A 24,788-nucleotide genomic window follows, 5' to 3' on the forward strand; every position below is an offset into this window, starting at 1 on the left:
CTACTAATTTATCAAAATCTAATTCTTTTAATTTCCCACTAGCTTGGAGAGATTCCAAATAGTGTGAATAACTAGGGTAAAGAGCTTTTATAAAGGTAGTAAGTTGCAAATCAACTTTAACTCTAGTAGATTCAATTTCATGATTGATGGCTTTAATTTCATAAGCAAGTTTTGGTGGATCATTATCTTTCATTTCCAAATTAAATAACTTTAACAATAACTGAATTATCTCCAATTCAGAATGTGAATCATAAAGCTCTTTTAGTTTTGTTATGGAATCATATGTTGTTTTACTCTAAGCAATGTACCTGCTTACCTCTTCTGAGACAGAAGTGGAGATTAAGGCATAAGCCTTCTTATTTTTACTTTGCCAGATTGCTAACTGTTTTTCCTCGTCAAGCTCATCTGGTGCATTCCCTCCTTTTCCTTCACAGACTCCATCCCACAGATCATTAAATATAAGTGTATTCTTAATCTTCCTGAACCATTCTTGGAAATTTTCCTTTCCAGATAGAACAATCCCAATTAAAGATACGAGGGAGTTCATGTTTTTCAGATAAATGTATTGAACTACCAAAAAAAACTGATTTTGTAAAGAACTGCTTCTTCTTTTAAATCTGATTCAACCAAAATAAAACTTTCACTGCAACAACAATATCACAATCACAGCTCTAAAAAAACTCTATTTTAACTTACAGGTGCAACCACAACCAGGCACAATAGTGTTTTATGATTTTGATTCAACCATAATTATTCACAGAAATTTCTTAAAAACTGTGTTTTTGACTTAGTGATTCAAAAAAGTCTCCAAAACCGAGGTTGGCAGTCACTCTGCACAGAGTTTGATGGTATGCCACAGTATCACCTTCTCTATAGCACCGAGTGAAATACAAAAAAAAAACACAATCGAACTTTCTTCAGCAAAAAAAAATCTAAGTTCCAAACGCTCGCAGGTTGACAGTTGGGTTCAACAACCTTTCCACAATCACGTTTCTTCTCTTAGCAGCACACCACCATAGATGTAGCAATCGATGATCCCTCCTCCGCACCAATCTGTGGGAATCGCAAAGATCTCCATTCACCGAGGGGAGCCTTCACAATAGGGTTCTCTTCCAGCAAAGCCACAACTCTGCATACTTTGTTAGGGGTTTAATTCATGTCGGGTTCAACCAAGAGCCGCCACAACAGAGTTCTCTGGTAGTTCAAACCACATGCTCCATCGCCTTCGAGAACCAAATCTCAACGCCTGCTACACAACAAGCACGCCTTCTTCACCTAGTTTGCAGCAATGAAGTATCCAGTGTTTGGCTTTGATACCTCTATCAGGCCCGAAATGCACTTTACCAAGACAAAACCAATTGTATGTTATCATTATCAAAGATAAGTGATTTATACAGATAAAAAACAGAGAAGATGATTATGTCTAAATAACTCGTTTGTACGAAAAAACAAAAAACAAAAAACAAACAAACAAAACAAAACAAACAAACAAACAAACAAAAAACAAAACAAAACAAAACAAACAAACAAACAAACAAAAAACAAAAACAAACAAACAAAAAAAACAAACAAAAACAAACAAACAAAACAAAACAAACAAACAAACACAACAAAACAATAAAAAAAACAAACAAAAACAAAAACAAAAAACAAAAAACAAAACAACTAACTAATCCTTGACTATACAAACAAATCCAAAAGATTAGTTTAACAAACAGATCAATGTAACAACGAATGAAGCCTTCATTGCAACTAGTGCTAGCTCATTGCAACCATGTTCTATGAATACATGGCTGGTGCTTATTGCCTCTGCCACCATTATGAGTTTATGCTGCAAAGGCTATTATTTAATGCATGCCCACTATTTATTACATATACAAGGATAGGGGACCCTCAGCTGATGTGAACAGTCTACTTGTCCTCCCTCCGTAGGAGTTGGTTCTTTGTAATTTGCAATTAGTGTGATGACATAGAATTTGGTATATGCGCCACACGCATCCTATGCTTAAAAACTGAGTTTGTTTGGAAGCTCAAAATCTAGCATTGATCTTGACATCTAATTTATTAGAGGAGTTCTAGTACGCGCAATCTAACAAAGATGGTTTTGTTAAAATCTAGTGGAATTTTTTGGAAATTTAGGATACTATTGTTCAGCCTTGAGATTTTCGGTGTTTCAAAAGTTTTTGATAATGATTCTTATTCTATCATAAAAAACAAGATTTAAGTACTTCTCTCTGGAACTTTTTGGGAAAAAAAAAAAAAAAAAACAAATCATCTTATTTTAATAAGGTCTCGCCAAATTTGACACCTCTGTAAAAAAACACCACTACAATACTATATATATGTATTTCTAATATTTCTACTTTTATATATGTATTTCTAATATTTCTACTTTTATAGATATTGTACTATATTAGTTGATATAATATTATGTTTATAAATTAGCAATTTAAGTATAAAATTGAAAATTTATTTTAATGCATGAATACATTTGATTAGGTTGGAAGTTGTTTTGCAATTTAATATGAAGTTGTTATTTAATTTATATCTTCTATTTTAAAAATACTTCTAACAAAAATAATATTTTAATGTGAGTTATAAACTAGTCTAGATCTATATCAAGTGCAAATATTGGGATCAAATGTTTACATAAGAAATAAGTTTACTTATGAACTTCAAGTATAAAGAATTTTTTTAATAAAAAGTGGATTGGTAAGAGGAAATATTATATTTTACCCAATATTTATTAGTGCTAATATCTAGTAAATAGTGGCCAACAATGGAGGGATTACTAATTAAAATGTAATATTATTACATTTTACCTAATATTTCTCATCACTCCCCAAGCTAAATATTACATTTTACTCAATATTTCCGCTCACCCCTACTAACTTTATCGTTGAGTTTGTTTGCTTTCAAACTTCAAATAAAAATAAAAATTACAATAAAAAGTGGACGATTTGAGGGGAAATATTGGTTAAAATATAATAGTATATTTTACGCTAGTAAAAAGTGGATGAAGGTAGGCATAAATATTAGATAAAATGTAATAATTACATTTTACTTAATATTTCTCCCACCTCCTCCTCTCGCCTTAACTCATTTTCATAGTTAAGTGTTGGATTTTCACACTCACTTCATTGGTAATCCATCACGTGGACTAACTACCACTCTAGGATCCACCTGGGACCACTTAAAAAGGTAATGATAATGGTTTGCAAGTTTACTATTGCCTATGGCTTTTTGTGTAATGGAAAAACTAACATGGTATCAAAGCCTTGGCCGAGGTTAGATTACCCGATTTGCCTTGGGGGTTTCTGGATTTTCACACTCACCTCATTAGGAATCGATCACGTGGACTAACTGCAACTCTAGGATCCATGTTGGAACCACTTAAAAAAGTAATTATAATGGTTTGGAAGTTTACTAATGCCTGGAAAACATAACATTAAGCTTATTCACTTTGTGCAATCTTGTTTAACCTTACACTTTTAAAAACACCTTCATGAATCACCCAATAACCTCTAGGAAGCTATAAAGCTTCTACCCATATATACACATTATGTATTCATCCATTCAACGATACAAATAAAACATACAAAAAACATAGGCCCAGTGATCAGATCCATGCAAATGACACTTTTAAAAACACCTTCCTGAATCACCCAATAGCCTCCACGAAACTCTAAAGCTTCCGTGCATATATACACATTATGTATTCATCCATTAGTCTCCACGAAGCTCTAAAACTTCTATGCATATATACACATTATGTACTCATCCATTCAACTATAGAAATAAAACATAAAAAAAGGCATAGGGACACATAACACATCCATACAAATGCAAGTGCCAACATATCCATAAAAACATATTATGTTTACAGGCTACATGGGTTCAACACCGTCATTTTCTACAACCAGTTATGTATCTAAAGAAAGAAATAAAGAAATAAAATTAGTTTAACGTCCACGAGGCTAAATATAGCATATGGGACAAATTTCTTCTTCATCTGGTTGATGTATTCAGCCTTTTTCCTGTGAAGCCTCACAATAAACTCTCCCAACTTCTCGACAAACCCCTTACTAAATAGATTGTCCCAAGATATAGCTACCATAATATCTGCATAACTTTCTTTGTTGTCTTTGAAGTCCTCGCATTCTAAAATGAAATGTTTTTTCTATTTCCACTTTTCTGGAAGAACAAAAAATACATACTCTTTCCTTCCACACTTCTTTTGGCCTTTTCCAATGTTGTGTTTCACAACAAAGTTGATGAGAATTAGTCCTTAACTGAGCAATAAGAATTTTGGCTCTTGAAAAAATATTTGCCTCTCCTTAACATCAAACTAAAATGGATCCTTAACATCAAACTAAAATGGATCTAGGCTAGTTTAATTTTCCCCTTAAATATGTTATATTCGACATGAATACCATGGGTCAATACCATGGATTCTTAATACCATGTGTCATTTTTATTTTTATTTATTATTATTTTTTATAGGGTTATTTTTATTTGCTAAAATGTTTACATTATATTATGTTACATTAAATTACACATATCTACCATATTTTATTTTTTCTGAGTCAAAATGTTTATTACATTAACACGTTACACACCTCTAAGCCTAATAAAAAATGAGTAATTTTATTAAAAAAATAAAAAATATTATATTATATTTTAAAATAAAAATATTATATTCAAAATCTAGAGTCCACCAACATTAAATTAACTATTTTACTTTAATTATTTCACCATTTCTCACAAACATAATTCCACTTCCCACTGTCTAATAACACCAATGTTGAATTTATATTTTGTTTATACATAATAATTATATCGATCTTTAATTAGGGCCGACATTGACATTAAATTAAATTTGACAATTGTTAAATGCTAAACATTTATGTTTGACATATATCTTTAATTAGAGCCGACATTGACATTAAATTAAATTTGTGAAATGTTAAATGCTAAACATTTATGTTTGACTTCTATCTTCAATTAGTGTCGACATTGACATTAAATTAAATTTTTAAAATGTTAAACGCTAAACATTTATGTTTGACATCAACCCCATACTAAGCTATAGAGCACCTTTTAGTGCAATAAAACAATTTATTATTGATAAATTTAAGTTGAAGTATATATAAAATCAAATATTATTAATGTGATTATTAGTTTTTAAGAGATTTAGTTTGTAAGCTTTACATAGCCATGAGGAGAATTTTAAAACCCAACCATTTGAAAGATTTTTCAAGATAATTCTTGGTGTAAATCACATTTCACATTCTTGAGTCAACACCTCAGTTGTTGGGGTAGATTTTAGGATTATTTCTTTTACTTATTTTAAATTATGAATGATTTGTATATAAATAAATACATATATTTCTGGAAAATGTTTTAACAAGGGGTCGACTACAAGGTTACGAAAGGAAGGATGTGAGACAAGATTTCATGTTCAAAAATAGTTAAGACAGTTAAGGGCTGGCATTTAGCTCCCCAATCTCTCTCTCTTTGGGGAAAATTAATTCTCGGAGGTCAAGAGGGTATTGGGAACCTGAGGCGGAAGAGAGAGAAAAGGAAATATGTTTTTGGTTTTGCAGAGTCTATGAAGACGTGAAGAAAAGAAAACCACATTCGAGTTCTCAAGCTGGATGACCAGTGGAACTCAGTAATTGTTTGTGACCGAAGCTAGTTGGGACCAAGTGGTCAAGGGACAAGTCTGTCTAGCTATTTTTTAGGATGAAATTGGCTCTGGGGGAGCACGAGGATTGATTCTAGTTCTCACAGGTTGGGAGGAGTATCCTCCTTTCTGTAACCTTATGGAAGACAAATTTGGATAACAGATAAATACTTATAATCTTGGTACCTTTATTAGTAATTTCAAGAAACTAGTATTTATATAAGAATAGTGAATTTTGTGCATTGAATTTTGTAGAAATTGACAGATTGACATTGTTGTTATGCATGTCAATTTACATGATTGTGTTGTTGTTAGATACACTAATAACCAGGGATTAAAAGAAAAGAAGGTATAAATTGTGCTTTTGGAAACTGTGTATTCCTTACTAAACAAAACTGACATTGATGGTAATTATAAACCTAGTGAGTTTTGTACTTGGGAATACCCAAGAAAATTATGATGCATAACTCTGAAGTGATATTCGAAAACAAACATGTTATGAACATAATTCAGAAATAAATTGCAGGTTGAGGCAATAGTAACCCTTTTGGGTCAAAGTTGGTGTGGGGTTTCGAAAACTATTTGCGGGACATGGCAGAATTACCTACGAACCAAGTTATGTAGGAGTCATTTTACAGTACATGGAAGAATTTAAAAGTTGATATGTAGCAGCAAAAGACTCGAGGATGCAGGGTTAGTTACGTGGAGAGGTCGTTTGTTGACCACCGAGGAACAATCCCCAATAGGCAAAACCCTAACCATATTATGACTATAACAGTAAACCAACATAACTTTATTTCTAATATGCAAGCAAGAATAAGAATAACAACGAAATTCTTATGCATTGAAATCTCAGAGTAATTAAAGAATACAATATAACATTTATATATACAATTCCATTATAGTAAACACAAGTGCACATTTCCCAGCAAGTTTAAGCAAAGCATGGAAGTAAACCTTTCAATATTAACAAATTCCAATGAATACAGTAAAGATTGTTAAGGAAACAAATGTCAAAAACATTAACTTGTAATACACAAAACATATGAACAGAGATAATAGCATGTGATATTTGTTTTCATGTCGGTGGAAGATAGCTTTTCTATCATAAAGGTACAGACTGCCCAAAATGATGCCACAGATATCTAACGACACAACGTCAAGCTCCACTTCATCTCTTAAATTTTTAGTGATAGCAAATTTCAGTTTACACTTTCTCGTAACCTGCAATTGCGCATTGTCACATACCCATCCAAGTGGATATGGTTTATGATGTGGAATAGTTTCCATATTTAAACTCTTGACAATGTTTTCTGAGATAAGATTGGCTTGAGAGTCGCTATCAAACAACGTATCAATCTTGTTATGTTTCGATATCACCCTTATGTGAAACAGTTCTATTCTCCTCTTTTCATTTGGAGTTTCATTATGTGAGTTTGAAGAACTAACGCTAGCAATGGATTCCTTTCCTTGAAACCCCAAGGCTGTGATGTTTGTTTCATCACCTGATTCAGATCTCGAATCCTCTTCTTGAGTGATTGTAGTTGTCTTTTATTTTCATTTGTTGTTTAATTACTTTGGTTTCATTTCAGGATGAAGCTTCCAACAGTGATCTTCATCGTGACCCTCTCTGGAACAATGTTTACATATTGTTTTCTCTCCTTCCTTTTTAGTGGATGCATTTTTCTTTCCCTTGAAGCCATTTTCTTTCTCTTTACCCTTAAACGGCTTTTTAATACCTTCTTCTGGGGTATTTTTTCCTCTTGCCTCAAGATGAGTGGCTTGCACACACACATCATCTAGATTACTGGGATTAAACATTAAGATAGTATGCCTAAGGTAACTATGTAAAACCCCCTATGTATTTCAGCAAAGTGTCCCGTGATTGCAAATCTACACCTAACATCAAAGACCTTTTTCTGAATTCTTGGGTGTAATCTTGCACATTTTGACCTTTAAGCTGTCTAAAAGGTTCTTCCAATTCATGAAAGCTTTCTGCATATAAGATAGAGGGTAGAATTGTCTTTTATTGCAGCAATGAAATCATTCCAAGAAATAGATATCTTACCGTGTTATTGAATCTCCTCTTGTGTCTTTGATTCCCACCATATAAGTGTTGCACCCTCCATTCTCAAGGAAGCTAACTGAATCTTTATGTCATCCTCTTGAAGGTTTTGAATCCTGCAATAGACCTCCAACTGACGGATCCAATTATCAAGCTTCTTTGCATTCAATTCACCATTATACATGGGCAACTCGAATTTAACATCAAGTTTTTAAAAAGATGATTTACCAGTTCCTTTTGAAGTATGATGAAGAGTATAAGTAAGGGTTGTGTTAGTGGAAGAGGATGAAGATGCTTGTGAAGAAGATGATGAAGAAGATGGTGGAGAGGGTGGAGATTTGTCTCCATTTCCATTACCTCCTCCTGAAGAGCCTTCTCCTTTGGGAGGTTTGGAACTTTCCCCTCGCAACCTGATATTCCTCTCTTCATATAGGAACTTCACCATCTCTGTCATATCAAAGAAATCCATCCTGAAGGTGTTCTCATCTTCTGTCATGTTTTTTGGTTCTCCTTCATGAGAAATGATCTCTAGAGTCTCAACTGCAACTTGAGGTTGAATTGGTGTTGGAGATTGTGGTAACCTTTCTCTTCTTCCTCTTGCCCAACTTTAGGGCTTGCAACCAACTTTCCTTCACCTCTTTTGAGTTTTAACCTTGTAAGCATGGCATAAACTTGCAAATGATTAAATCCTACTTTCACAAAGAAAAACCTAGTGCTATGATACCAAATTTGATCTGATTTAGAATATTAGTTTGTAGTGCTAAGATCTTCCTCAGAGTATAAAAAAAAAAAAATTCATTGTGCTTAAGGATTTATCAATTTTTGCAAGTGAAATGAAGAGTTTTTATGTTAATTTTATGAGAAATTTAACATAAATCAGAAACTGAATAGAAACATAAAGATGTAGAGAACATCATCAAAAACGCATTACAACAATCACATGATAAAGGAGTTTAGCCCTCCTGGGCTATGTCTCCTTGGTCCAGCTTCCAATGGGTTGGGCCTCTCTATTATGCTCAAAAATATAAAAATATATGTTTACAATGCTCAAATGCTTCTGAAAACTGCTCCAATTAATTCAGAATGTTCAAAAATGGCTATTTTTCCTCTTTTCTTATCCAATTTAGTGAAAAACTAAAGAAGTTATGACTTCCCCTTGTTTTCCCATTATTCGCTCCACAAATTGCCCCATTTACAGCATGATCCTACAAATTAACCCTAAAAACGCGCTAACTAGAAGAAAATTTCATCGTGTGGCAGGCTATCATTTGTCGGCACCGACTGCCTTATCGCAAATCACAATCGGTGGAGTGCTACAAGCTTAAGGTCTGTGAACAAGGCAGGGGATGTGTGATTGTGATATGGGACCCGACGAGACATTAACTGCAGCCTACAACCTTATCGCATCTGAGATATCACAATCAGAGGAAAACTAGTGGTCTTATACATATGCGAGAAATGTCCTATTTCGATATGTGATTGCAATATCGCATCATTGTTGAAAAATGCAACAAGAAATGCTAAAAATAGAAAATGCTAAAAATAACACTGCTATAAATAGCAGTTTCATCCAGTGTTGAACTTAGCTACAATGGATGAAAAGTGAGAGTGTTAAAAATAGCATTTCAGATGGATTCCTATTTTAGTCAGTCCCTAGACTAAACATAGGAAGTAAAATTCGAATTTGAACTTAACAGTTGTTTGAAAATAAATTAATTAATTCACCATGAGTTAATTAGTTGAGAAAAATCAAACATGAAGTCTATGTGAGGACATGAAACAGTTTCTCCATTGATTGAGGGATTTATCCATTAGTTAAAGAGATAAGGATGAGTTCTATATTGAGTAGTAATTAGTTGGCTCAGTTAATTGAGTCAAGTCCAGTTAGTTTGATTTAAACAGTTTGTTTAAATTAAGTAAGTTCAGTTAGTTAATGCATCCTTGCATATAACTGTTGTTCTTCAAATAGCTGAATATTCTCTCATGGATAACTCATGCATGTAAGTTCAGACAGAGACCCAGTTGAGTTCAAATGGACGGACAATGTACTGTAGTTGCTAGGATGTTCCCTAGTGAATATTCCTTGCATGCAGAAGGATTTCTTTCCAAGAGAATTACGTTTTTATTTCTTCTTGTACAGTGAGTGTGATGAGGCCAAATCACACATGTGGCTTCACTGGACCCCAAGAAAAATTGTGCAAAGAAATAGGGGCTTGGAGGACCTGATGAGGATATATACTTGTCTATGTAGTCCATGAGCTTCATTATCTGATTACAGAGAGAGTGAGAAAGCCTTTGAGCTAATTCTTTTTGTAACTTGGACAGGATTTCCACTTGTATGATAATACAGAGTTTGGCTTTTATGCTTTGGCTTTCTCCTGGTTATATCTTCTATGTTACGTGTGATTGATTTCTTCTTATCAGTTATATGTGTTCTTATTGATGTTGCTCAATTCGATTAAGCTTCCGCTAAATTGTTTGTAGAAGTAGATCAAGTATTTTGCTTTAGTATATTGCATTATCAGGTGATCTGTAGGTGGGAATTTCTACATGGTATTAGAGCAAAGGTGATCAAGGAAGAACAGTATACAAGAAGAGGAGAAGTTTGAAGTTTGTGATTCTTGAATATAGACATCGAGTTCTTATCACATCTCTATTTCACCCATGGCATTTAGTGGTTTAAGACTTGAATATGCCTTTGATGGTAGTTCAAATTATATAGCCTAGAAGGATTGCATGGAGGCAGTATTAGAGGACAACGGTCTAAAGGAATTCATTGATCAAGAAGTCCCCAAGCCGAATGATGCTACTCAATTGGCAGAATGGAAGGAATGTGTGGCTAGAGCAAGGAGAATCCTTCTAGAGGGAGTTCGAGATCACATAGTCTCAAGTCTCCATGGGAAGGAGACATCGTTTTCAATGTGGAAAACATTGAAAGATCTATATCAGAACAACAGTGATTAGAGGAAGCTGGCACTGAAAGACAAGCTTCAAAAAATCAAGTGTGAAAAGGGAGATACAATCTCTACGTTTTTTAACAAGCTCAACACCTACAGGGATAAGCTTGGAAGTGTGGGGATCACAACCGCTGATGATGACATGGTGAGTCTTTCACTTCTCGGTCTTCCTAAGAGCTGGCATAGCTACCAGGACTCGGTTAATGGAAGAGAAAAATTGCCAGATTAGGAAAGACTTTGGTTGGGTCCGATGTAGGAGGAGATAAGAAGAAGCACTAGAGATGGATCCTCATCGAAGCAAGATGATGAGGAAAATCTAGCCTTAGAAAGTAAGGCAAGGAAGGGGAAAGGGAAGGCATCCCAATCCAAATCTGGTTCTTCCCATGGTGGGAAGAAGTTTGACAAATCGAAAGTGCAATGCTTTCATTGTCATGAAGTGGGCCATTATGCTACTAATTGTCCATAGAAGAAATCCAAGAAGGGTTCCTCAAAGGGATCTGATGGTGAGGCACTAGCCTCACAGTTTGAGCTAGATTTCTCTCTTATCACATGCATGGTTTCATCCATGATGGGATGTGTTTGGTACCTGGACATTGGAGCTTCATTCCACATGTAAGGTGACAAGAATCTTTCAGTACCTTGGAGGAGAAGAATCTCCAGATGCGGATTGAGATGGGCGAGGATGGAAAGTATTGTGTCTCAGGTGAAGGTACAGTTGTGTTTCAGAGGGAGCATGGTGCTCCCCTCACCCTGACTAATGTAAAGTATGTACCAGGTCTGAAGAAGAATCTTGTGTCCATTGCTATACTAGAAGATAAAGGCTATGATGTAGTCTTTAGCAAAGGAAAGGTATTCCTGAGACATATCAGCACTGGACAAACAAAGCGAATAGGGATTCAAGTCAAGAATCTCTACAAGCTGGCAGTAGATGACTGTGCTGCTTTGAGTTCCACAGTTGATATGGTGCAGAGCCAAGATGTTGGCGAGCTATGGCATAGGAGATTGGGCCACTTGCACCATGCAGCCCTGAAGATCATGCAACAGATTTCTACCAGTTTACCCAAGGGAAAACTTGAGCAGACAACTACATGCACAGGTTGTACCTTGGGTAAGTATGTGAAATCTTCCTTTCTGGATTGAGATGGTAGAGCTGGAGCAATCTTGGAGTGATTTCACTCAAATTTATGTGGACCATTCTCTACAACCTCCACCGTTAAACAAAGGTACTATGTTATTTTTATTGATGATTTCTCTCGTAGATGCTGGATCTACTTTATGCAAAAGAAGGATCAAACCTTCTTGAGGTTTTGTGAGTTTAAAACCTTGGTAGAGAAAGAATCGGGAAAGAAAATAAAAGCCTTGCATAGCGACAATGGTGGATAGTATGTCTCTCAGCAGTTTAAGGACTTCTGTGCTTTAGAAGGAATTAAACAGAAATTGACAGCACCCCATAACCCACAGCAGAATGGGGTGGCCGAAAGGAAGAACAGATCTATTGTGGGAGTAGCTCGAGCGATGTTGCATGACCAAAGCCACCACTGCACTTGTGGGCTGAGGCATGCAATACAACATTATACTTATAGAACAGAAGCTCGCACTGTATATTGGGGATGAAGACACCTATGGAGGCCTATTCTGGGAAGCGACCTGATGTAAGTCACTTCCGAATCTTTGGATCATTAGTGTACTTTCATGTGACCAAAGATGCCAGGAAGAAGCTAGACCCAACAGCTGAGTTGGGAATACTTATGGGGTACACGGATACACCTCACAACTATCGAGTGTACCTGCCTTCCACTCAGAGGACTATGGTACGCAGGGATCTGAAGTTCGACGAGCAAAAATCCATGCAAGTGTCACTTGAGAGGGAGCTCAAGTTGCATGCAGATGAGGAACATTCAGTTCCTAAGTATGAGGAGCCTCAGATTGATGCGGAGCAACCGCATGCAGAGGATCCGAGAGTGGAGACATCCACTCATGCTGATACTTCTAGAGATGGGCGGAAATTCTCAAGGGAAGCTGACATGTTGATGCTGGATGCACGAGAGAATGTGGGACAACCATATTCTCAACGCAGACAGAGTAGGTCACCAGATCGGTACACTGGTTACATGGCCCTGGTTGGGGAGTGTGTAGATTCCGAGCCTTCTTCATTCAAGGAAGCAGTGCAGCAACCAGTGTGGGTTAATGCAATGGTGGAGGAGTATGACTCCATCATACGGAACTATGTTTCGGATGTTGTCCCAAGACCTTAGGACAAGTCAGTGGTGAGTTCTAGATGGCTTTACAAGGTAAAGCAGGAAGCTGATGGCAGTGTTGAGAAACACAAGGCAAGGTTTGTTGCCCGAGGTTTCTCACAGGTCGAGGGGATCAACTATGATGAGACTTTTGCTCCTGTAGCAAGGTACGATCGATATTGGCACTATCAGCTCAGATGGGGTGGAAGATCCACCAGATGGATGTGAAGACAGCATTCCTCAGTGGGATGATTGAGGAGGAGGTGTACATTGAGCATCCAGACGGTTTTGAAACGTTCGACAGTGAGTCGCATGTGTGCAGACTCAAGAGGGCTCTGTATGGGCTAAAGCAAGCACCCTGTGCTTGGTACACCAGGATCGACAGCTATTTCACTGATTTGGGCTTCACCAAGAGTGAAGCAGATGTGAACCCTTACCTCATCATGGTAGAAGGTAAGCCATTGATCATTGTACTTTATGTTGATGATCTGAATTTGATAGGTGATGATCATCCAATACAGTCTTGCAAGGAGGACCTTGCAAGAGAGTTCGAGATGAAAGACTTGGGTCTTATGCACTACTTTCTAGGCATGGAGGTGTGGCAGATAGATGGAGAAGTTTCTGTATCTCAAGGCAAGGATGCCAATGAGATCCTCAAGTGGTTCCATATGGAGAAGTGCAAACCCATGCAGACTCCTCTAGTTGGGAACTGGAGGAAGGAGTATGCTACTTCAGGTGAGGTAGTAGATGCTACTATTTATCAGCAGCTAGTGGGTTCACTTATGTATTTAGTGAACACACAACCCGACTTATGCTTTTCGGTGAACCAGATGAGTCAAGCTATGGTTCAGCATACCACGTTGTTTTGGAAGGTAGCGAAGCATGTGCTGAGATACCTCAGAGGCACATCTTAGTTTGGATTGTGGTACAGATGGACAGAGGGAGTGAAGCTTCAAGGCTTCACAGATGCGGATTGGGTAGGGAGTCCATCAGACAGGAAGATCACTTCTAGAGGAATCTTCAACCTTGGTTCAGCTGCAGTTTCCTGGTACAGCAGGAAACAGAGATCAGTTGCACTTAGCTCAGCAGAGGCTGAATACATGGCTGCTAGTCAGGCTGCATGTGAGGCCATTTGGATGTGGAAGATTCTAGTGGGATTGTTTGGTTAGAGGATTCTATTCTACTGTGATAATCAGAGTTGCATCAAACTCTCTGAGAATCTAGTTTTTCATGATAGGTCCAAGCACATAGATATCTGGTATAATCATGTTCAAGACTGTGTGATCAAGAGGATCATGTTGTTGCTATATGTTTCGACCGAGGAACAGGATGTAGATATTTTGACAAAGGCATTGTCAAAATGCAAGTTCGAGTTCCATAGAGACAAGGTTGGGGTTACTGATAATCCCTTTCTTGTTGAGGGGGAGTGTTGAAAAATGCAACAAGAAATGCTAAAAATAGAAAATGATAAAAATAGCATTGCTATAAATAGCATTTTCATCCAGTGTTGAAATTAGCTACAATGGATGAAAATTGAAAGTGCTAAAAATAGCATTTCAGATGGATTCCTATTTTAGTCAGTCCCTGGACTAACATAGGAAGTAAAATTCGAATTTGAACTTAACAATAGTTTGAAAATAAATTAATTAATTCACCATGGGTTAATTAGTTGAGAAAAATCAAACATGAAGTCTATGTGAGGACATGCAATAGTTTCTCCATTGATTGAGGGATTTATCCATCAATTAAAGAGATAAGGATGTGTTCTATATTGAGTAGTAATTAGTTGGCTCAGTTAACTGAGTCAAGTCCAGTTAGTTTGATTTAAACAATTTGTTTAAATTAAGTAAGTTCAGTTAGTTAATGTGTGCTTGCATATAACTGTTTTTCTTCAGATAACTGAATATTATCTCATGGATAACTCATGCATGTCAGTTTAGGCAGAGACCCAGTTGAGTTCATATGGAGGGACAGTGTACTGTCAGTTGCTAGGATATTCCTTGGTGAATATTCCTTGCATGCAGAAGGATTTCTTTCCAAGAGAATTACGTTTATTTCTTCTTGTACAATGAGTGTGATGAGGCCAAATCACACATGTGGCTTCACTAGACCCCAAGAAAAATTGCGCAAAGAAATAGGGGTTTGGAGGACCTGATGAGGATATATACTTGTCTATGTAGTCCATGAGCTTCATTATTTGATTACAGAGAGAGTAGGAAAGATTTTGAGCTGATTCTTTTTGTAACTTGGACAGGATTTCCACTTGCATGATAATACAGAGTTGGGGTTTTATGCTTTGGCTTTCCCCTGGTTATATCTTCTATGTTATGTGTGATTGATTTCTTCCTATTAGTTATATGTGTTCTTATTGATGTTCCTCAATTCGATTAAGCTTCTGCTAAATTGTTTGTAGAAGTAGATCAAGTATTTTGCTTTAGTATATTGCATTATCAGGTGATCTACAGGTGGGAATTTCTACAATCACAACTCGAACCTGCAAGGGCCAATTCTGTAACACCTTCCTTCACCGATGTACGATTGTGATTGTCGCATTGCACCCTAGCTTGTTCTGGGGCCGATTTTTAATGTCGACCTGCCTTCAATATGTGATTTACAAAATATGGGGACCAATGGTGGCCTACCACTTGGTGCTTCTCAATTTGCTGATGAAACCTGCCACGTCATCCATCCTACCATGTGAGCAAGTCAAACCTAAACTTTGAGTTTCTCTAACTTCTGCATATGAGCTCAGATTTGAGTGTCATTCACACCATTGGAATCATAATGATGAGCTCTTCGATCTGAAGCTAAGTTTATCAAGATTCTGACACTTTGATTTTTGAGCCTAATTTTGAGCACCTGATCAAGAAGAGGTGGAGTTGCTTTCACACCATCAGCAAGACCCAGTACTGAGCCTGAATCAATACTTGTAGAAGGGACTAATCCTGAGCTATGGATTCATCTAGAGAATGAGTCTCGTAATAGGATTGGCGCAATGATGGAAAGCTATGGATTCATCTAGAGAATGAGTCTCGTAATAGGACTGTCGCAATGATGGAAACAATCCAGTAACTCCAGTTAGAAATGGCAACCCTTCGGACTGAAAATGAATGTTTAATACATGAATAAGAATGCATTATGAAGAGCTTGAAAGATAAATAGAACCATCAGAATTCTAAACCTAGTTTTGACAATGGTAATAGAGAATAATCTCACATAAGGAGAGGGATACAATACCAGAAGAAAGTCAAACACAGGAATCAGAGGAGAATCAGAAAACGCAAGAAAAGGAGTCTGGAGACACATCAGATAGTGACGGACGCAAAAAGGAAAAGAAATGGAAAGTTGAATTGCAAGGTGAATTTAAGAAGATTAAGCCTCCAAGTTATGATGGTGAAGTTGAGGAATCAATAGAGTCTTGGTTAATAAATATAACCAAGTAATTTCAAATCTATGATTATGATGAAAATTTAAAAGCCCGACTAGCCATTTACCAATTACAAGGAAAGGCTACCTTGTGGTGGGAAGAAATAAAAGTGGTGCATGTTATTGATGAGCAATAAATTACTTGGGAATCGTTCCAAAGATATTTCAGGAATAAATATCTAACAAAATGGTTTTATGATGATAAGACTAAATAATTCCATGAGCTAAGGTTGGGTCAGCTGACTATGGATGAATATGTGGCCAAGTTTACCTCCTTTCTATGATATGTACAATACTTACGAGAGGAGAAAGCTACAGTGCAAAGGTTTGTTAGCAGCTTGCCAATGCATATGAAGGAACGACTCGAGTTTGATTATCCCAAAAATATGGATGACGATGTAAGGAAACAACGAATCTGCTATCAATAGATGCAAAAAAGGATAACAGTAAAAGTTGGGCAGACAAGAAGGGACAAAACGCTGCACAAAATAGTAGAATAACAGAACGGTCAATCCTAGGAATACCTTTAAGGGAAGCAAGGCAAAAATATGGAGAAAAACCAATAGAAATTTTGACCTCAGAATGAGACCAAACCAGTGGAACCATCTACTAAATCTGATGGTAATCAAGGACATAAACCGCCCCTGCAATGCTGGGGTTGTGTAGAACCGAACTACATTAAGAACTTTCCTCACCATGGGATATTAGAACCAATAACTAACATACATAAGGCTTCAACAGTGGACGAAGTGGTGAGAAGCATACCAAAAATTAATACAGATTTGGAAGACCGTTAGACAGAATATCAACCTAGTATGATCGAAATAGAAGGTAAAATGTTTAAACATATTGTTTCAATTTTGATAGATCTTGGCCCCTGTTTAAGTTACATAAGTCCTAGGCTAGTAGAACTTTGTCACTTACAAATCTGGAAATTTAAAAACCTATGGCTAGTTCAACTAGCAGATCAAACCATTAAAGTGAACCTGAATTTATTTCCTTTGGGATCTTACGACATTATAGGAATGGATTGGATGGAGGCTCACTAGTATTTGGTAAATTTTAACGATAAAATTGTTAGTTATTTGAATTAGGCGGGTATTAGGTGTGAAGTTCAAGGGATTAAGAGACCTATATAATTGAGGCCAATTACTGCAGATCATCTGGGGAAATGTTTGCAGAAGGGTTGTTGTATATATGCGGTGTAAGTGGGTTATGATAAAAATGGTAATAGAGAATAATCTCACATAAGGAGAGGGATACAATACCAGAAGAAATTCAAACACAGGAATCAGAGGTGAATCATAAAACACAAGAAAAGGAGTATGGATACACATCAGATACTGACGGACGTAAAAAGGCAAAGAAATGTAAATTTGAATTACAAGGTGAATTTAAGAAGATTAATCCTCCAAGTTATGATGGTGAAGTTGAGGAATCAACAGAGTCTTGGCTAATAAATATAACCAAGTACTTTCAAATCTATGATTATGATGAAAATTTAAAAGTCCGACTAACCATTTACCAATTACAAGGAAAGACGACCTTGTGGTGGGATGAAATAAAAGCGGTGCATGTTATTGATGAGTAATCGATTACTTGGGAATCGTTCCAAAGATATTTCAGGAATAAATATATAACAAAATAGTTTAATGATGATAAGACTAAATAATTCCATGAGCTAAGGTTGGGTCAGCTGACTATGGATGAATATGTGGCCAAGTTTACCTCCTTGCTATGATATGTACAATACTTACGAGAGGAGAAAGCTAAAGTGCAATGGTTTTTTAGCAGCTTTCCAATGCATATGAAGGAATGAAGCGAGTTTGATTATCCCAAAAATATGGATGATGATGTAAGGAAACAACGAATCTGCTATTTGTAAATGCAGAAGAAGGATAATGGTAAAAGTTGGGCAAAAAAGAAAGGACAAAAAGTTGCACAAAATAGTAGAAATAACAGAACACTCAATCCTAGGAATACCTTTAAGGGTAACAAGGCAAAAATATGGAGAAAAACCAATAGAAATTTTGACCTCGGAATGAGACCAGACCAGTGGAACCATCTACTGAGTCTGATGGTAATCAAGGAAATAAACCACCCCTGCAATGTTGGGGTTGTGTAGAACCGAACTACATTAAGAACTTTCCTCACCTTGGGATATTAGAACCAATAACTAACATACATGAAGCTTCAACAGTGGGCGAAGTGGTGAGAAGCATACCAAAAATTAATACGGATTTGGAAGACTATTAGAGAGACTATCAACCCAATATGATCGAAATAGAAGGTAAAATGTTTAAACATATTGTTTCAATTTTGATAGATCTTGGACCCCGTTTAAGTTACATAAGTCCTAGAGTAGTAGAACTTTTTCAGTTATAGATCTGGAAATTTAAAAACCTTTGGCTAGTTCAACTAGCCACAGGAGCCAAGAGACAAGTGGGGGCTAAAGTAGAAGACTGCTCTATCGAATTAGCAGACCAAACCATTAAAGTGAACCTGAATTTCTTTCCTTTGGGATCTTACGACATTCTAATAGGAATGGATTGGCTGGAGGCTTACTAGTCTTTGGTAAATTATAAAGAGAAAATTGTTAGTTATTTGAATGAGGCGGGTATTAGGTGTGAAGTTCAAGGGATTAAGAGACCTGTACAATTGAGGCCAATTACTGCATATCATCTGGGGAAATGTTTGCAGATTGGTTGTTGTATATATGCGGTGCAAGTGGGCTATGCTAAAACTGATGCAGTAACATTTGAATTGACTAACCTGCCGATAATCCAAGAGTTCACAGATGTATTTCCTGAAGAGATAACGGGGTTACCACCGAAAAGGGATATAGATTTCACTATTGAGTTAGTTCCAGGGGCTGCCCCAGTATCAAGAGCTCCCTATAGGATGAGTATAGCAGAGCTCACATAACTGAAAACCCAACTACAAGAATTGTTAGATAAAAACTATATACGCCCTTGTATCCCCATGGGAAGCTCTAGTGTTGTTTGTTAAAAAGAAGGATGGCACCCTAATATTGTGCATTGATTATCGACAACTAAACAAATTTACTGTCCAAAATAAATATTCACTGCCTAGAATTGAAATTTTCCCAGTGTGCCTTCATGTTGTCACTGCTACAACACCCTCCAAATTTTGCACCACATTTCGAATTTTGGAGCCTACTTCATTGTCATATCAAGTGTCGCCTCATTTGTCAAGTGTCATTTCAAGTTTTTTTGTATTTCATAAGTGTTCTTGCATGATATCAAGAGTCATCACATTGATTAGAACATCTCTAGGTGCATTTTATGGTCACAATATCTTTGTGTTGTAAAACAACACTTTCAGTTTGCATTTGCACACACATCATTTGCTATACTTGGGGAACATATATAGAGTGGCGTATTGATGTATATTCTTTTTTATCAAGCTTGTCTAATTTCACTTGATGAGTTAGTATGTGTCGTATGTGATTTTATGTCTAGAACTCATCCTATTCGCCCCTTGCCTTGTCACCCAGAGTTGGATAAATTTCAGTTGCAAAACGAGCTCATTAAGGCTAAGAGTGCATGAGCGCACTCCAAAGCCTTGATGGGAAACCCTTCATGTTTCAGAAGTGCACCTTTTGCCCTCCTTGAGAGTTGGGCGCACTCCCGAAGCATGAATCCCCTTCCTTGTTCAAAACTGTGGCTTCCAAAATAACTAAGTCTTCTGTGAACGCACTCCTTCGACTCGAAGAAGTGAGCCCTCCTTGAGCACATTGGCACACCCTAGAGACTTGAAGCTGACCTCCATACCCTTGAGTGCATGACCGCACTTTGAAAGGCACAAAGCTCTTCTCGTGAGCCTTCATACTTGCGCCCCATGCCCTCTTGGGTCTCTTGAGCGCACGATTGCACTCCGAAGGCATGGAGCTCTTCTCTTCATCGTTTATACTTGCGCCACGCACCCTCTTTGGTCTCTTGAGCACATAATCGTAATCCTAAGGTACGAAGCCTCACCCTTCAACCTTTGGACTTGCACCATGTGCCCTCTTTGGTCTCCTTTAGCGCACTCCTTCAACCTAATGGAGTGCACCCTCCTTGAGAGCACTCCTTTGACCTGAAGGAATGTGCCCTCATTGAGAGCACTCCCTGCAAAATATTATTTTCAAATTCTTATATAGAGTTTGAACGAAAGATTCTTTGATCTTGCATTTTTCAACTTAGCAAGGATGTTTAGCCCTTTCCATTATTTAGAGGACGTTCATGTCAAATAACGAAATTCAAACCGCTAGCTTGAAAAGTTTTTTCAAAACTTACAACATCTTGATTGTGAAAGTCAAGAAAACAAAACAATATTTTATTTTGAATCTTGTTTGAAATAGTTGCGTCCATTTGTTGACAGTCTTCGTGTAAATTATGAGGGATCATCTATGAAAAATGCTTGTAGGATTTTTTATGTCACAGGGTTACATACAAATTTTCCTAACATGTCAAAGATATGGCATACAATAATTACTATTATTACAAGTACAATGATATGGCAAACAATACTTACTATTCCTACAAGTATAGTCACATGTGAAAGAAGATTCTCTAGACAAAACATCATAAAGGATGTTTGAAGAACAAAACTATTGTTAGTTGCATTGGGTGCCTTGATGCGACTGTCCTGAACTAGGCTTAATTCATCGATGGTGGAATAGGATAGGGTATATGAAATCTAGAAAGATGTTAAAGAAAGTAGAACCTTAAATATTTAAATTTTTTGCTTTTATGTATATGTTTGTAATGGTGTTGTGGTTTGACAATTAGCTCTTTGGTGAAAGTATCGCAACTTTAATTCATTTACATAATGATATTGAATGTACCTTTTGATCATATTGAAAACATGGTATGTTCATTTACATGATGATATTGAATGTACCTTTTAATCATATTGAAAACATGGTATGTGTAATTCACTTTCTGTTAAGTTAAGTTTTATTGTCTAATTTAGTTGCGACGGCGTCTACATTCACTATTTTCATGTGAGAGCAATTATGAATATAATTTGCAGAAGTTAGATGAAATGCTTGAACTAACATGATTTTGATTATTATGAATGGAAATAGGTTAAATATTAGACTTTTTAACCTATTTTCCAATGTTGTTTTCCCATCAAATCTAATTAAATTCTGGCCAAAATTGTTGAAACCCCAATGTTGAGCTAACAAATCTTTAAAATATGGGTGCCTTGGAGGTTCTTGATTTACTTATTTAAAAATGAATTTCAGACAACTCAAAATTGAGATCTTGACAATTTTAATGCCCGAAAAGCCAAAAAATCAAATAATTAACCAGTTTCTTATGAATATAAATTTTCGTTGATTATATTTTTATATGAAAATTATTACCCAGGAAAAAATAAATACTAAAAATCAATTTAAAAATAAAACCATCATAAATGAGACTTCAAATCTAACCCCTACCAAGAGGACAGATCAATGCAACAAGCAATAAAACCATCATTGCAACCACTATTGGCTACAAAGACGTGGTTGTTGCTTATTGCCTCTACAACCTTTATGAGTTTCTGCTACAACTGTTATTATTTCATGCATGTTCGCTGCTTATTATGTATACAAGGACATGGGACCTCAGCTGATGCGAGCAGGCAATGGGACCCTTGGTGTCACGCCCCCAAGCCGGCGGTAGTCTTTCAACCACTCTTGGCGAGGTGCAGCACCACCAAACACTTTCTTTTCACCAATACTTATGTTTGTAGACTACGCTTAACCACTTACTCCTACTTAGTTTGTGTTTCGCAACCAAGTATTATTATATTATCCTTTATACCAATGAACACCCATACACATTCATTATCAACAGCAATTATAAACGAGAACACAATTGCACAGTATAAAGGGAGGGGCAACTCCCTGAACAATGAGTCTGCCCGATAATATATTATACAACTTTACAAAGTTACAATGCTTTACAAGTATACTTGGAAACCCCAAGTTTCATACTTAGCCAAATTTACAATCCAAGGCAAAACTCGGTTGCCTAGCTCGTCGGCACCTCCGCACGGTCACTGCACGACTCACCAACGCTTCGTTCACCTTGTCGCACGATCGTGTTGTTTGCCCAACTTGGGAACGTCTCCAAGTCGCCACACACGGGCATGTATACCCGAGACACACCTCCGTTCACAATCTCAACACTTCACCAAGTCACCGTGCACACTTGCACGCTGGGCGGGCGCTCACCCGAGTCGCCAAGACACCCGTGCCAAGTCGTTGCACAAACTGGGCGCCACACACCCGTGCACGCCTCAATCGTCCGTCGGACGCCACACACCCGTGCACACCCTCACCCAACCACCGGGTGCTCCTACCCACACCCTTCACCCACAACCGAGTCAATCGTTCCTTCTTCGTGCGGCTTAGCCCAAGAACGGGTGCATCCAAAACTGCGCCTTCCTCCTTAGCTTATGCGCACTTAGACCTATGTCTTTACTCCTTGAGCGAAGTTTGTTGAGCGAATGAGTGATTGTTGGAATGAGCTCCACGCTCAACCAATATATACCAAACGTGGGGCGAAGTCTGGCTGCCCAGCCGACTCGCCCAACACTCCACATGCCATCACAACGCCATCAAATATCATGTCGACTCCCTCATCAATATAGGTCGGCCTCCATATGTGTTAACGCATGCTCCTATGCGTATATACAGCTCGCCCATCCCTCATATGCACATAACTCCTCATCGCACATGTGATCTCAGCTCGCACTTCGTTCAAAATGAGCGCCTGAGGGATGAACCGCTTGTTGCACGAACCGGGAGAACGCAGGTCGTTACATCCTCCTCCACCTGAAATCATTGTTGTCCTCGACAACATACCATCTTGGTAGCCATCCACCAAGATCATCATCAATGTTTGTCTCATCCTCGGTCCATGATGTTAACTCCTCCACATACTGCAAACATCCCTGCAACATATGTAGAACTCCATCTCCACCATGTGTCGTCCTTATCCTGTGAACTGTCATCCCCGTCTGCCTGATGTCAACATCTCTCTGTGTACTTCCAGACCCCATGTTTAAACTAGTCGGGTAGCTAATCCAACTGTCACGCTCAAGCCATGAGGAACATCCTTATGCCTTCACCAGTCTCTCTCGGATTCTGCCACATCCCAGACTCACCAAGAATCCCATCCATGCTCAGGTCCATGGAAACTCCATCCCATCTGCAACATGTCATGATGCTTGATGCCAAGCCATCCCTGCACCATCTGCCATACCTACTCAACCTGTTTTAAGGACTCACTGCCATGAGCAGCTAACAATGAGCCCCATCTTCTTGTCATCTAAGAAGATGTGGAGGGGGTAGAGCCTGAAGGCTCACCCTCACTAATCATCTCAATCCATCTGTCAGGATCTTCTATCTCCATCCTCTGTAGATAAGTGACCCGATCCTCCTCCCGGACATTCGGCCTCACATATGCCTCATCATCATCATCATCATCCTCAACCACTTCTAGCCTTCTTGACAAATCCAAGATACTATCTGAAAGAGTCTTGATGACCAATGACTGCTCGGTAAGCTTTGTCTCAACCATAGACAACCGCTTACTCATGTCTTCCATCCGCTTCTCGTCCTCCATTTGCATCACTGCCAACTTACAATCAGGCCTTGTCACTCCAATGGTTGGTACACCAATGGGTACATCTTCCCTTCCATCATAAATGTACAACTTCCTCAAATGTGGAACAATCATAGCATCAAACTGTTTCATGAATTCCATTCCTAGTACAGCTTCGTAGTCATCTATCTGCACTATAGTGAAGTCGACCTTCCCTGTCCACTCACCAAGTGTTGTGTCCACTTTTTCAGCTACACCAAGAACATTATCCAGAGGAGATTTCATTGTCTTTATATGTGCCTTCACCGGTACAAATTTCAGCCCAATTCTTCTCGCAGTATCTTCACCCATGAAGTTGTGAGAAGCCCCACTATCCACCATAGTGAGTATATCAGCACTCCCAACCTTCATCCGAACATACTCCAACTTATTCCTCTCAGGATCCCTCCGAGAGACCACCTCTGTAGCAGCAGCAGCACCAAGTATCTACATCATCCCCACAGAAGCTTCTTCATTCTTCGCATTAGATTGTGCTATCGCAGCCACTTTCGGTTTAGAAGGACAGTTCTTCACCGTATGTGGTCCAGCACATATCCAACACTTCAAGGCCTTCTTTGTCTTCGAATTATCATCCGATTTCGAAGCATCATCCTTCTTCTTATCTTTCAGCTTATCAGACTTCTTCTTCCTATCATCAGAAGTCTCATCATAATGCTCCACCAACCTGTCCATAGTAGCAAAAGCTTCCTCAAGTGTTCTAATCCTCTGCCTCTTCACTTCATTGCGTGCCCAAGGCTTCAACCCAATAATGAA

This window comes from Pinus tabuliformis, chromosome 4_2 (assembly GCF_031772625.1).
Source record: "Pinus tabuliformis cultivar Carrire ecotype Pingquan chromosome 4_2, CPIR1, whole genome shotgun sequence".
In the NCBI taxonomy this organism is placed as follows: Eukaryota; Viridiplantae; Streptophyta; class Pinopsida; order Pinales; family Pinaceae; genus Pinus; species Pinus tabuliformis.